Source organism: Mauremys reevesii, linkage group 8 (genome assembly GCF_016161935.1).
Source record: "Mauremys reevesii isolate NIE-2019 linkage group 8, ASM1616193v1, whole genome shotgun sequence".
Taxonomy (NCBI): Eukaryota; Metazoa; Chordata; order Testudines; family Geoemydidae; genus Mauremys; species Mauremys reevesii.
The window spans coordinates 84603165-84616482 of NC_052630.1; the positions used below are offsets into that span (position 1 = coordinate 84603165).

Genomic DNA, 13318 nt, shown 5'->3' on the forward strand with positions numbered 1-13318 from the left:
ATATATTGATCCCCGATAAATCGATCGCTACCTGCCGATACGGCAGGTAATCTATAATACTGAGGATAAGTCCACAGACTGCTCTGAACAGTGTCTAATTTCAGTTTTATCCATTTAGGACTTCAAGTTCCACTTGTGTTCAAAACTCTTGCCCTCAAAGGCATGAAGTTTGAAACAAAGATTAATTTGCAAAAATGTCAGACTTTCATCATGGTAATGAAAACATAGGCCATAAACTAGCTAAAATAAAAGCTAAATCTCCAATGGGGGGACGGAAGGGGGGGAGGTGATAACTGAAACCCATCTGCTCAATTTGTGAACAAATTAACCATTTTAATATGGCTTTTAATCATCCTGTATTCCATGTTTGTTTCTAATGCCTGGTAACTTTTCTTTAGTTCACCTTCTTTGCTCATTTCATTTCCATGACAGTCATTTGTTTCTACTTACAGTTGGGTCAAACAAGCCCAGCAAACTTCAGGTGCTCCTAAACACATGGATGGTGGTCATGCCTGCCAAGCTAGTTGCCAAGAAAGCAGATTCCACCATTTTGTGATTAATTTTTTATTGGTTTTCATGAAGAAACAGACAAGGAAAAGTGCAAAAAGGCAAATGACTTACAGCTTATATATGTTTCCAAATACTTCATGCTTCACAGGCTCTACAATGGAATTATGCAACTATACAACTTGTCTTCTCCTGCAGCTTTGACAATACTACATAGATATAACATGGGGGAAGGGGTAACAGTAATAAGACGACATACCTGAATAGGGAGAGGAGGGGACTAGTATGGGGGGGGTGAAAAAAGAGGAGGGATTAAATAGAATGGAGGTCTATCATTCTTTGAGCCATCCACCATTCTTTGTTGCTGTTGAAGTAATGGCCTCAAAAGTGCCAGTTCACTGATTCTGTTCCATACTATATTTCATCGCCTTCTAAAAGTAGTACTTCCAGGAATAGCATAGTGAAATGAAGGCCCCCTCCAATATTTTACATCCTCAAAGGTAAGTAGGAACTGTGGGGGAAGGAAAAACAAACATGGCTGAGATTCAGTGGCAGGCCATTACTTGTTTAATGTTTATTTTCAGAAGGAATGAAATGCTGTGTAAATATAGAAATAATAATGTGATAAAGTTCTTCATTGCCAAAAACTTCAAATAGTGCATACTTGTAGTATGTGCATGTAGGAAACTCTCCAGCTATTTTATAACAAATTGTCCAGCTGAAATAGTACAGATAGGCAGCAGCAAATTAAATTCTTGTAAGAACTGCCTTTTTGAACAATTTTAACTCAACTGGTAGTCTCTATAAGTCAGTGAAACATAGCCAGTTAATGGAATAAGAGGCCTGAGAAAAGCAGTGTTGCTATAGATTTGGTGTCTATATTATATCAGATAAGGCACAGAAAACTGGATCAATAGCCCTTATTTTACATGGTTGGAGCTGCTGTGCCCAGGAGGTATATCTGATGCCTAGTTAGGACAGACAAAAACTCAACTAAGGAGGACTTCTCTGTCCATTATGGACAACACCAAGAGAAAACTAAATATTGTACCAAAAACTCTAAACAGTTTCAGTGTAAGACTGGACTGGACTTTGGATATTTTAGCATAACTCATTCCTCCAGTCAGTACATCAGGGGTGGCTCTAGCTTTTTTGCCGCCCCAAGCACATCAGGCAGGAATTGCCACTGAATCCACGGGACCGGCAGACCTCCCGCAGGCAAGCCGCCGAAGGCTGCCTGACTGTTGCCCTCACGGGGACCGACAGGGCACCCCCAGGCACATGCTTGGAGCACTGGTGTCTGGAGCCGCTGCTGCAGTACATGATAGAAAATTCTGATGATCTCTAGTTATTGCAAAACAATCTTAAGAGCTTTGCCATTTGGCAAGTAATTTTTTCCAAAAGTGGGAGTATTATCCAGGGTTTTCCGAACCCAAAGCTGTAACATAACCATTTCTTTCTACGCAGTGTCAGGAATAAATCAATGGGGACATAGGTAAAACCATTCTTGTTTGTACCAAAAACTATTTCTATAAGACAGGGGTGGCCAAACTTACTGGCCCTCTGAGCCGCATATAAAAAGTCTTCAGAAGTTTGAGAGCTGGGGTACACCTGCTGCCGGGACCTGGGGCTCAGGGCTTCAGCTCCACTCCTGCTGATGTCCCAAGCCCCAGCAGTGCACCCTGCAGAGCTGAAGCCCCTAGATCCCCTCCCTGACGGACAGAAGCCCCTACCCCACCTCCCTACTGCAAAGCAGAGGTCCTGAGCTCCCCTCTCCCAGTCTGGTAGAGGGAGAAAGGGGGGTGACATAGGGGGTTTGCAAGCTGCACTTTAACAATAAAGGAGCCACAATTTGGCTACTGCTTCTATAAGGTTTCAAACACACATACATGCAGTAGCAGTAGGTTCAGAGCATCCCAAACATTTATATTTACCCAAAGTCTGAGATGGTTTTGAGTGATGAGCAACCAGGCTTCCAGGGGCCCTCCTTCTGACCAGCCGCTGGAGAGTTTAGGTGCCAGCTCCTTGCCATAAGAAAAGCTTCCTTGGACTGCTCCAAAGCACACTAACTAAACTCTTTATTGATTTTGCTGGGACAAAGCACATAACTCATAATAGCCCCGAACAGGCTAACAAATTTCCTTAACAGCAGCCAATTCATTATGCTTCTTATCAGTGAAGCAGCTCCAGAAAAAACACACCTTACACAAACAATCAGAATCAAGATCAGTTTTCCACATTCCCACCCCCACCCCACTCTTGGGAATCTGTCCTTTCATTTATCTATCCTAGTCAAAAACACTGCAGTTTGCAGCTGTTTTTATCTGTCCAAGCAAGGCCAGATTTTTCTCCTGACTCTGTGGTGTCATCACTGCCAGATTAGTGGTTGGGCCAGAGGGTGTTAAATGCACAAGATGACTGTAGATTATATCAAATCCAGTTCTCACAACAGAGAGATATGCCTTGTGTAAAGGGCAGCATGGAAGAATACAGAGACATTTGTGTGAGAAACAAAATGGAAAAACGAGACCTGTCAACACTGGCATAGCAGAGGGAAAGGGGCAACGTAATAAGAAACAAGAGGAGACAAGTGTGGAGGGCCAGAGCTATGAAGGGCCTTGTAGCGGTGCCTTCTCCCAGCCCCTCCACAAATGCAGTCAGAGACCAGCTGAAGTGCAGCACCCAAGTCCTTTTATTCTGTGTCCGTTCCCACCACCTTATTATTTACAGAGACCAACACTCTGGGAGACTGCTAACTTCCCAGCCAGCAAGGATCTAGAGCCCACGCTCCTCCCTTTCCTGTCTCCCCTGCTTCCTGTCTCTTAGCCAGCTTTATAGGGCAGGCTGGCTACCCAGGCCTGCAGGTGGATACACTCTGGTAATTAGGGTGTGGCCCCTCAGCCAGCTCAACTACTACCCTTCTTCTGGAACAGGGCTAACAGTGACCTGGCATGTTTCTTCTAGCCAGCACCCTGTTACAGGCCTTTTAAAATGAAGACAAGCAGCTTGAGCTTGATGTGGTGACAGAGGAAGAGCTAATGGAGGATTTCAGAGAGCAGGTGAAATGGACCGAGGGATCAGTCAGGAAGATGATCTTAGCAGCATTGCTCTGATTAGATTGGAAGGGGTGATTCAGAAGGCTGGAAAGTAATCAAGGTGGGAGATTGAGGAGGGCCTGGGTGAGTTTTAACTGTAGGGATACAGAGAACAGGATAAATCTTAGAAATATTATGGAGGCAGAAGCAACAATATTTGGAATCAAGAAAGAGACTTGGAGAAGGCCCTAGATAATTAGCCTGGATGACATCCAACAGTTGCCCAAGTAGTGGAGTAATTTGGCTCCACTACAGAGGCAGCCTTACCCTCTGGCAACCTCTTGGTCTCACAAGGATACAGTGTTCTTTCAGTCTTCATGATGAAGAATAAAACAGCTATTGTGAAGAAGCTCAGCAACTTTAAAAAAAATGCTCTTTTGGGAGCTTTTCAAGTTTATGCTTTTTTAAATTGTTATACTACAGAAACCTGGGAAAACATTAGAAACTATGGGTGAAGCTCAATTTTTTTAATGCAGTGATATCAATAAGGCTTTAAAGCATTTGTGACGGGTCTTGCACCGCAACACCCCTTTGTGCCAGAGCCTCACCTCTCAAGTTTCCAAGCCTGCCCTCTTTAAGGGCATCCCGATGGGGCCTAATGGCCAGTTCCCCCACACTTGCCCCAAGTCTCAGGGCAGCACAGCCCAACAGCCAGAGTCCATCTAACTCACCCCAAAAGTCAGGGCAGCATGGCCCAACAGCCAGAGTCCATCTTTCCTCCTCTAAGGCAGGGAAGTGTCACCTAATGGCCAGAGGAGTAGGGGGATCAGGGCTCACCCTCTCCACCAGGTCCCAACCCAGGGTTCTCCTAGTGGCAGGATATCCCTTGCCCTTGGCTCAGTGGGGATCCACCCACAACACACCAAGCATCAGTGCTGCTTTAACACAGCTTGTCCCTGAAGTTCCCCTGGGTCACTTCCTACCCTCAACACCATAATCTCCACTCTGGGGTTGGGGGGGGGGGGTCCTCCAGTCTGTTCCCCTCTCTCAGGTCCTCCATCTGGGACACAGGGTGCATGCTGGATAGACTGGATCCTGGAGCATTGGCTGTCCCTCCTCAGGAGCTAGCTGTGTGCATCCTTCTCCCCCAGTGGTCAGCCCAGACTGAGCAGCTTTGCAGGCTTTTATACCTAGTCTCCAGCTGGAGCATGCCCAACAGGGCTTCTGGGGCAGGGCTTCCTCTGCCAGGAAGGAAGAGTTAACCCCTGCAGCGCCAGCATGGGGACCCTCTGCCCCATCACAGTATATAAAAATAAATCTAGAAAAAGAAAGTTCTACCTTCTTGAAATATTCCACATGTGTAATGATCTCTGTATCCTGCTGAATCACACTCTACTTTTAGTGGAAAACTCACTACAACTTGAAATACAGAACCCGTAGGGTGTCTCTATAAATTACCTGGAACAATACCAATAATCTGAGTACTGCACTGAAATTGCTTCTTTTGTTATCGACTTGCATTGTAGCTAATGAAACAAACTCAAAAATAAATTCTAAAAATGAAAAGAAATAGATGACAATTAAAGCAAGTTAAGGAAAAATAAGGAGCTGGAATTTTCAGAAAGAAGCATCTGATGAAGAAGACATGGTAATAACTGGCAGTGTTTTAGAAATTAAACCAGATTATTAGAATGTCTCATGAACAGAGAGTTCTTTTCAGAGTTCTACAGTATAACAGAATGCAATTAGGTTTAATGGGCCTGATTCGCCTCTCACACTGGTGTAGATCAGGTAAAATTCCACTGAAGTTTTAGTTTCATGCATGTTCTTTCCCTGTATCCAGAAAATATCATTACAGATGCTTTCAGCATAGTATATTAATTGTATATTTATGACTTTTCTCACATTACATTCTTATCTTTCCACTCCTCCATTTTTAGGTCTATTTGTCACAACAATCAAAATTTGAATTAAAAAGAACAGTAAAGTGTTTCTTTAGACTAAACTCTTATCTGATGCATTCACAGCTATTAAGCAGCCATTTATCATAGTGGTTTGTGTGGTTTTTTTTATTAGAGACAGCTAGTCAACACTTCTGCTGTATTTGCTCTTGTTGGATGAAGGTTTTGCTTTTCTCATAGAGCAAAGCTAGCCAATGAGACATTCCATTTGTGAACAGTTAGAAGGTAGCACACAAAGTTACACATGGGAAATGCAAATGTTTATCATGAATGAAAAGAGCCATTTGAAAACCTTGGTACAGAACATTTCCTGTTATTCCCCTCGGAACCTTTTAAGGCTGAGGAAAATTGAAGTTCAAAACTAGTGTTTTGAATCCAAATGAAGAATAACAACATTAACGGCTTTTTGAGAACTGGAATATAGAGGTACTTGAACTTTGTACACCTTTAGCTAGTGTTCTGTCTTGCTGTGCTCTTTCATAACATTAATGGACTTTGAATCTCTAATCCAGAGTGACCATTTACAGACTTTTATCCCACCTAAGATGGTGGGCAATGATTTCTCTGTAACTTTCATGGAAAGCTAGAGAGAACTCTATCCGCAACGCCTTCTGAAGTTTCATTGCAAAGATCCTATTGAGTAGCTCAGATGAGAATTCCATATGTTGGCACAAGTATCTTTACTGGCTGTCACTGAGATAGTGCAATGTTTAAAACCCATAACATGTTTCCTTTATTTTATTCCAAAATAGTAATTGAAAGAATATTTGCCTGTTTTTAAACCTATTGTGGTACTATTTAGACTCTCCTGAGTTTGGAATTACTCTGAACAATTTTAACAGGCTGTAACCCTCTTTAATTTAAAGTTTCTTCACTCTGAGGTGATTAACTTAACTACGGCCAAACTTGTAATTTACTCTTTATACCCAATGTTTGAAGATGATTCAGATTCATTTATGTGCCCACCTAACTCAATTGATCCTGTTTGAAACATTTCAGGCTACCTTGCTGTTTTTCTTCACACTTCTCAGCTCTCCTTGATTTCCTTTTGATCTTCTTGGCAGCCTGGGGTGGGCCTGTCTGGAATAGATTTGGACTGATTTCAAACCATATTTTTTAGATCAGCCTTTGTTAATTTTTTTTAGAGTAAATTTAGTTTCAATTCGTTTGATTTGTATCAGAGGGGTAGCCGTGTTAGTCTGGATCTGTAAAAGCAACAAAGAATCCTGTGGCACCTTATAGACTAACAGACGTTTTGCAGCATGAGCTTTCATGGGTGAATACCCACTTCTTCGGATGCAAGACAGTTTCTTCACTCTGAGGTGATTAACTTAACTACGGCATCCGAAGAAGTGGGTATTCACCCACGAAAGCTCATGCTGCAAAACGTCTGTTAGTCTATAAGGTGCCACAGGATTCTTTGTTGCTTCGTTTGATTTGTGATCCAGGTCTCAAGGTTTGAGACATTTACTATTTTATAAATCTGTGTGATTGCTAAATTTTATAATTCATGAATATGGTTTCACTATTTTGCTGATGATAATGAAGAGTTAACATTTCAATCTAGTTCAGGGATCGGCAACCTTTGGCCCGCGGCCAGCCAGAGTAAGCACCATGGTGGGCCGGGCCGGTTTGTTTACCTCCCACTGGCCGCGGTTCGCTGCTCCAGGCCAATGGGGGCTCCAGGAAGCAGCAGCCAGCACATCCCTCAGCCCACGCTGCTTCCCATAGCAAGAGCCGGTGCAAGGATATTTTGCACCCTAGGCAAAACTTCCACCTTGCACCCCCACTCCGATGTCCAGCCCCCACCTTCCTATGACCAAGTTCCCCCCAAGGGCCCAGATGTTCACAAAGTGCAAGGGGCACCTGGGGGGCTGCAAAGAGGGGGGTCATATGGGGACTCTTCCAGGGGGTGAAGCTGGCAGAGAGGGGGGTGCATGGGATTGTTCCAGGGGGTGGAGGTGGCCAAGAGGTGGAGGGGGCGGGGGTGTAATGGCAGGGGCAAAAAGGCCTCATTGCAGGGGGTGCAGTGGCAGGGAGGGAGTGGCACAAGGGAGAAGTGAGCAGGAGGGGGTTGTTGCAAGGGGCTGGCAGGCGGGGGGGGTGTCTGTGCCCAGGGTTGTTGCATCAGGGTGAAGGTGGCAGGGAGGGGTTTGCACAAGGGAGGAGTGGGCAGGAGGGAGATGGCAGGCGGGGGGGCAGGGCCCCGAGGCTGATGCACGGGTGAAGGTGACTGTGGCTGGCTCGGGGGGTTGCTGAGGCAAAAGTGGCAGGACAGGGTGGGTTGTCAGGGTGGGGGGTACACAGGAGAGAAGGTAACTGGTCGGTGGGTGTTGGAGGGAGTGGCACTGGCTGAGGGAGGGGTGCCCGGGTTGCTCCCATATACACCATTCCCCAGGCCAGGGACTGGACCTGCCCACCCCCCGGCGCTCTGTGGGCCCATGCGGCTCCCCGGTTAGATACCTTGCAGGCGGAGTAGACACCCAGCTTCTCCGCCCGAAGAGCAGGGCACAGCTGCACCTTCTTCCCTGCGCCGCAGGCCGAGCCGGGCTCCCCCCCGCCCCTGGGGCTCTCAGCGGTGGCACAGGCAGCCAGACCCCCCGCACCCGAGCCTGCTGCCGCCGTCACTGCTGAGAGCCTCGGGGGCGGCAAGGAGCCCGGCTCGGCCCACGGCACAGGAAAAAAGGTGCAGCTGCTAGAACTAGACTCTCCCCTTCCCCGCTCTGCTGCCGGCTGTTCCCCCGGGGAGAGGGACTGGCCGCGCTGCGGGCGGCCCCTCTGGAGCCGGGAGGCGGGGAGCAGAAGCAGCCTTGTGCTCCACTGTTTAAAAAAAATTGGGAGGGCACCGTTTTTGGTGCCCCCCAACCACTTGGCACCCTAGGCTGCCAACTAGTCTGCCTAGTGGTTGCACTGGCCCTGCCCGTAGCCCCCATTGGCCTGGGACGGCGAACTGCAGCCAGTGGGAGCCACGATCGGCTGAACCTGTGGACACAGCAGGTAAACAAACTGGCCCGGCTTGCCAGGGTGCTTACCCTGGCAAGCCACATGCCAAAGGTTGCCGATTCCTGATCTAGTTAGTACTATAACAGTGTTAACCAATTGTTAGTGTGGTGATCATGTCAGGAAGGTGGCAGATAAAGAAATCTAGTAAAACAAATTCTGGTGAACTTCAGTCTTGCTCGGAATGGCATCTTCTCTGGCAGTTTACTTGGGGTACGTCCATACTACCCGCCCGGGTCGGCGCATAGCGATCGACTTCTCGGAGTTCGATATATCGCGTCTCATCTAGACACGATATATCGAACTCCGAACATGCTCCCGTCGACTCCAGAACTCCACCACCGCGAACAGCGGTGGCGGAGTCAACGGGGGAGCCGCAGACTTCGATCCCGCGCCGTGAGGATGGGTAAGTACTTCGAACTAAGGTACTTTGAGTTCAGCTACGCTATTCGCGTAGCTGAACTTGCGTACCTTAGTTCGAACAACCCCCCCCCCCCCGGCCCCCCAGTGTAGACCAGGCCTTAGATAATAGTTCAAGTTTCCACATGTGAACATAAATGTTTATAGCAGTTGAATCTAGGAGTTTATGTCTTTGGATTTATCTGCAGATGAACACTTTGTATCTGTTACAAAATCATTTTGTATCATCATAATGTGGCCAGGTAAAGACTTCTGCTTAGCAAGTGTTATATGGGATGTTAGGAAATATTTTTGTAGATTTTAGTGGCAAGATTTTGTAACTCATTTTCTGGGCTGTTAATATTACTACTATTTTACCTTTTATATACCACATCAAAAGCCAACACACTATGTTGGTGTATAACACTGATACTAGAGTTTTAAGCAGAGCTATATTAATCCCTCCTATTAGCAGCTGAGGACCTGCCCTTCTGGGTCTCAGTTGCCACAGTGTAAAAAGAGATTATAATACTTCCCCACCTCGCATTGGTGTTGCATGCTCAAAATTAAGTGATGGGGCCAGATAAATGCCTAGCCAAAAAGGCACAATATTCTTGTTTGCTTATAATCACACTCTTCATATTAAAATAGCAATAGTCTCATTTGAGGTGGTTAACTAGTAGTGAAAGAATTTAACATCACATCTAGCTTATTATTTCAGGACTCAAACTTTTGGGAGATATTTTCAATGCAAGCTGTCAAGCTGTCATCAACTGATGACCATCTAGATAGTGGAATCACTATGTTTTTTACTATTGCACAGACAGCATCTGACCACAGAAAACTGACATGATAAATGTAACTTGTAATTACATGATGCAAAAAGGTACATAGTACAAAAAATTAAATACATATCTATGGAAAAACAATATCAAATGGCAGCGTTGGATATGCATTTTTACAACATTCTCTTTTATTTAACCAAATTTTCTGTGCGGGAATACAAAAAATTTGGTTAAATAAAATCTGTTGGGCCTGATTCTGACCACACACTCATTTTATACTTGTGTAACTCCATTGGCTACAGTGGAGTTACCCCTGATTTACACCGGTGTCATTTAGATCTGAATCAGGTTTATCGTTTGTGAATTTACATGTGTGAACTAAAATAGAATTGATAAGCAGTTAGAAGACTTGCTTTTGAACATACTTTTGAGTCTCTCTCATTAATTTTCTTCTTTTCCAGCTAGTTTTATGGCTCTTTTTCATTTCTTCTGACTACCTTCCAAAGCCTAGTCTCCCTCACCAATTCTCCAGTGAACAGTTCTTTATTATTGATAATCTTAAAATTATTCAGTGGTTAGTCTGGTACTTTTCATGATTATATTGTCCATTTCTTAGCAGACATAAATATATCAATTTAATGCAGAGCTTCTGAATCTTTTTCAAGCTATGACCTCAGTTTTCACAATGAAAAAAAATTGTGACCTTAATCCCTCAATTTCTATGAGTACATTACACTTACAAGTGAAAAAAATAAAAGTAAAAAATAAAGTATTAGTTAAAGACCCTAACATCTTATAATATATCTAATATTGCAAGGGCCGGCTCTACAGTTTTCGCCGCCCCAAGCAGCGCACCGAATTGCCGCCGCAAATGGCGGGGCCAGTCCGTGTGCTCTTAGGGCGGCAGGCGCGTTTCCACGGCGGCAGCAATTCGGTGGCAGCTTCTATGTTTAGCTGAAGCCGCCACGGACAGCTAAACATAGAAGCTGCTGCTGAATTGCCCTCACCGCGGAAATGCGCCTGCCGCCCTAAGGGCACATGGACTGCTCCCGCTTTCCGCGGCGGCAATTCGGCCGCTGCTTGGGGGGCAAAACAACAGGGACTGCCGCCCCTTGCAGATTGCCGCCCCAAGCACCAGCTTGGAATGCTGGTGCCTGGAACCAGCCCTGAATATTGCACATACATCTCAGACAGTTATGTGGCAATAACGAGGAAAAGGCAATTACTAAATTCATTTTCAATTTCTTATAATTCTTGTCTGTGGGATAACTGCTTGTTTGACGGAGTAGAGGCAATCTAAAATATGGTTCCAGGCAGCTGATTTGTAAGTGAAGATTGCCCTAAAACAGCAAGACAGCATAATTTTTTTTCCAGTTAAATATATATTGAAAATTTCTGTTAGAAAGGAAAAATAATTGGGACTCAGGACATCTCTGACAGACTCCCTGTGTGCATTGTACAAAGCACTTAATCTCTATGTAACTCACTTCCACCTCTGTAAGATGAGTTAATATTTCCTCCCATCTTTTGTCTGCTGTCGTTAAATTACAACATTTTTTGCAGCAGAGACTCATTCTAACTATGTGTATGTATTTCACCTAGCACAACAGGACCTGCATCTCAGCTGGGGCCTCTATGTACTACTAGAATGCAAACAACAACAATTAATAATATGCTGAAGAGCTATTGTATCCAAGAGCAAAAAATAAAGCCGTGAGGACAACTGAACAGGCATACTGTGGAGAGATACTCAATGCATCAAGAGGAATTGGATTAATCCATAGCAAAATTGGTCAACAAAGGTGAAAGCAGTAACAAATATGGAGAAATAAAAGTAATACTAAATGCAGGTTAAAAGTAACTGTAACAGTAATGAATTATTTGGAAAGAAGTTGTAGAAAAAGGTCAGGCTGGTGAGAAAGTGTCTTTGTGTTGACATTTACCACATGGAAATAGGCCGCCTGGGTTTCACTTTGAATGAAGAAGGGCTATTTAACATTTATAAGCGTTGAATTGTAATGCAAATAAAAATGTGCTTATGTAAAGCTTATATAACAGGATGCCTGATCAAAATTAGACAGAGAAGCTGTTTTAAATTCAATATCACATTCAAATCTGTCCCTGGAAATTATTTAAAACACTACACTGAAAAATTTTATATTTGGGCTGATTACAGATGTTACTACCACATTGAAAAATGACATTTACAATGTATTCAAAAGGTTATAACAACAGCACTATGGAGAAAGAAAGATTTATTTTATTTTTTGTCTCTGTACCTAAAAACAAAGCTCAGTCACTCCATTCACTATACAAAAGAAAAACATGCCATTATTGTAATCTGTTAACATTATTGTTTAGTGGACATAATGATTTCTGTTTCTTATAAGCAAATAGATTGATACCAAACTTCAAAACTAACAGTATTTTAATTTTTTAAAATGTATTTTAAATATGTACAGAAAGAGAGAGAAAGAATGTTGCTGCTCTAGAAACTAAGTGACGGCAATGATGTGAGAAGTTGGAAAGAAAAGTACTACTTAATATTCTATGTACACTAGACTGAAATCTATGGGTAATCTGTGATGTTGCCTTAAGGATAGTAAGCAATAGTTAAAAAATGCAACACCTAGCCACTAACATCCCATATCAAAAGTCTTTCTAACAATTGTCCAAATTATGGAGATGTTTTTCAAAATACGTTTACTAATTTTCAGTTTTCAAACGTTGATTCATAGATTCCAAGGGCAGAAGGGACTATTCTGAACATCTACTCTGACCACCGAACACAAGTCATAGAACTTCCCCAAAATAATTCCCAGAGCTTCTCTCTTAGAAAAGCCTCCAATTTTGATTTAACAATAGTCACAGATGGAGAATCCACCATGACCCTTGGCTAATTACTCTTGTTAATTAATCTAGTGGTTAATTACTCTGATATGTTAAGAAATTCCACTTTATTTCCAATCTGAATTTGTCTAGCTTCAACTTCCAGTCACTGGATCATGTTATATCTTTATCTGCTAGATTAAAGAACCCATTATTAAATATTTGTTTCCCATATAGGATTTATAGACTGTAATCATGTCCCCTCCTTAACCTTCTCTTTATTAAACTAAATAGATTGATCTCTTTGAGTCTATCACTGTAACGCATGTTTTCTAATCCTTTAATCATTCTCATGGCTCTACTTTGAACTCTCCAATTTATCAACATCCTTCTTCAATTGTGGGCACCAGAATAGGACACAGTATTCCATCAGTACTTCCACAAGTGTCAAATATAGAGGTAAAAGAACCATCTTAAGATTCCCCTTTCACGCATCCCAGGATTGCAGTGGTTCTTTTGGCCACAGCATCACATTGAAAGCTCATGTTCAGCTCATTATCTATCACAACCCCCAACCTTTTTCAGTCACTGCTTCCTCAAAAAGAGTCCCCCATCCTATAAGTATGGCCTACATTCTTTGTTCCTAGATGTATACATTTATACTTAGTCGTATTAAAATGCATATTGTTTGCTTGCACCCGATTTACCAATCCAGATCATTCTGTATCAGTGACCAGTCTTTATTATTTACCACTCCCCCATTTTTTGGGTCATCTGCAAACTTTATCAGTGGTGATAGTTT

General features: G+C 43.4%; 1 long non-coding RNA gene across 1 annotated transcript; it reads right to left on the reverse strand.

Moving 5' to 3' along the window:
• Window positions 1-548: 548 nt before the first annotated feature.
• LOC120370851 lies at window positions 549-4687 on the reverse strand. Its single transcript, XR_005583992.1, has 2 exons — window positions 4526-4687; window positions 549-1018 (listed from the first exon to the last, which is right to left on the reverse strand). It is a non-coding gene; the product is annotated as an uncharacterized LOC120370851 (long non-coding RNA).
• Window positions 4688-13318: the final 8631 nt, after the last annotated feature.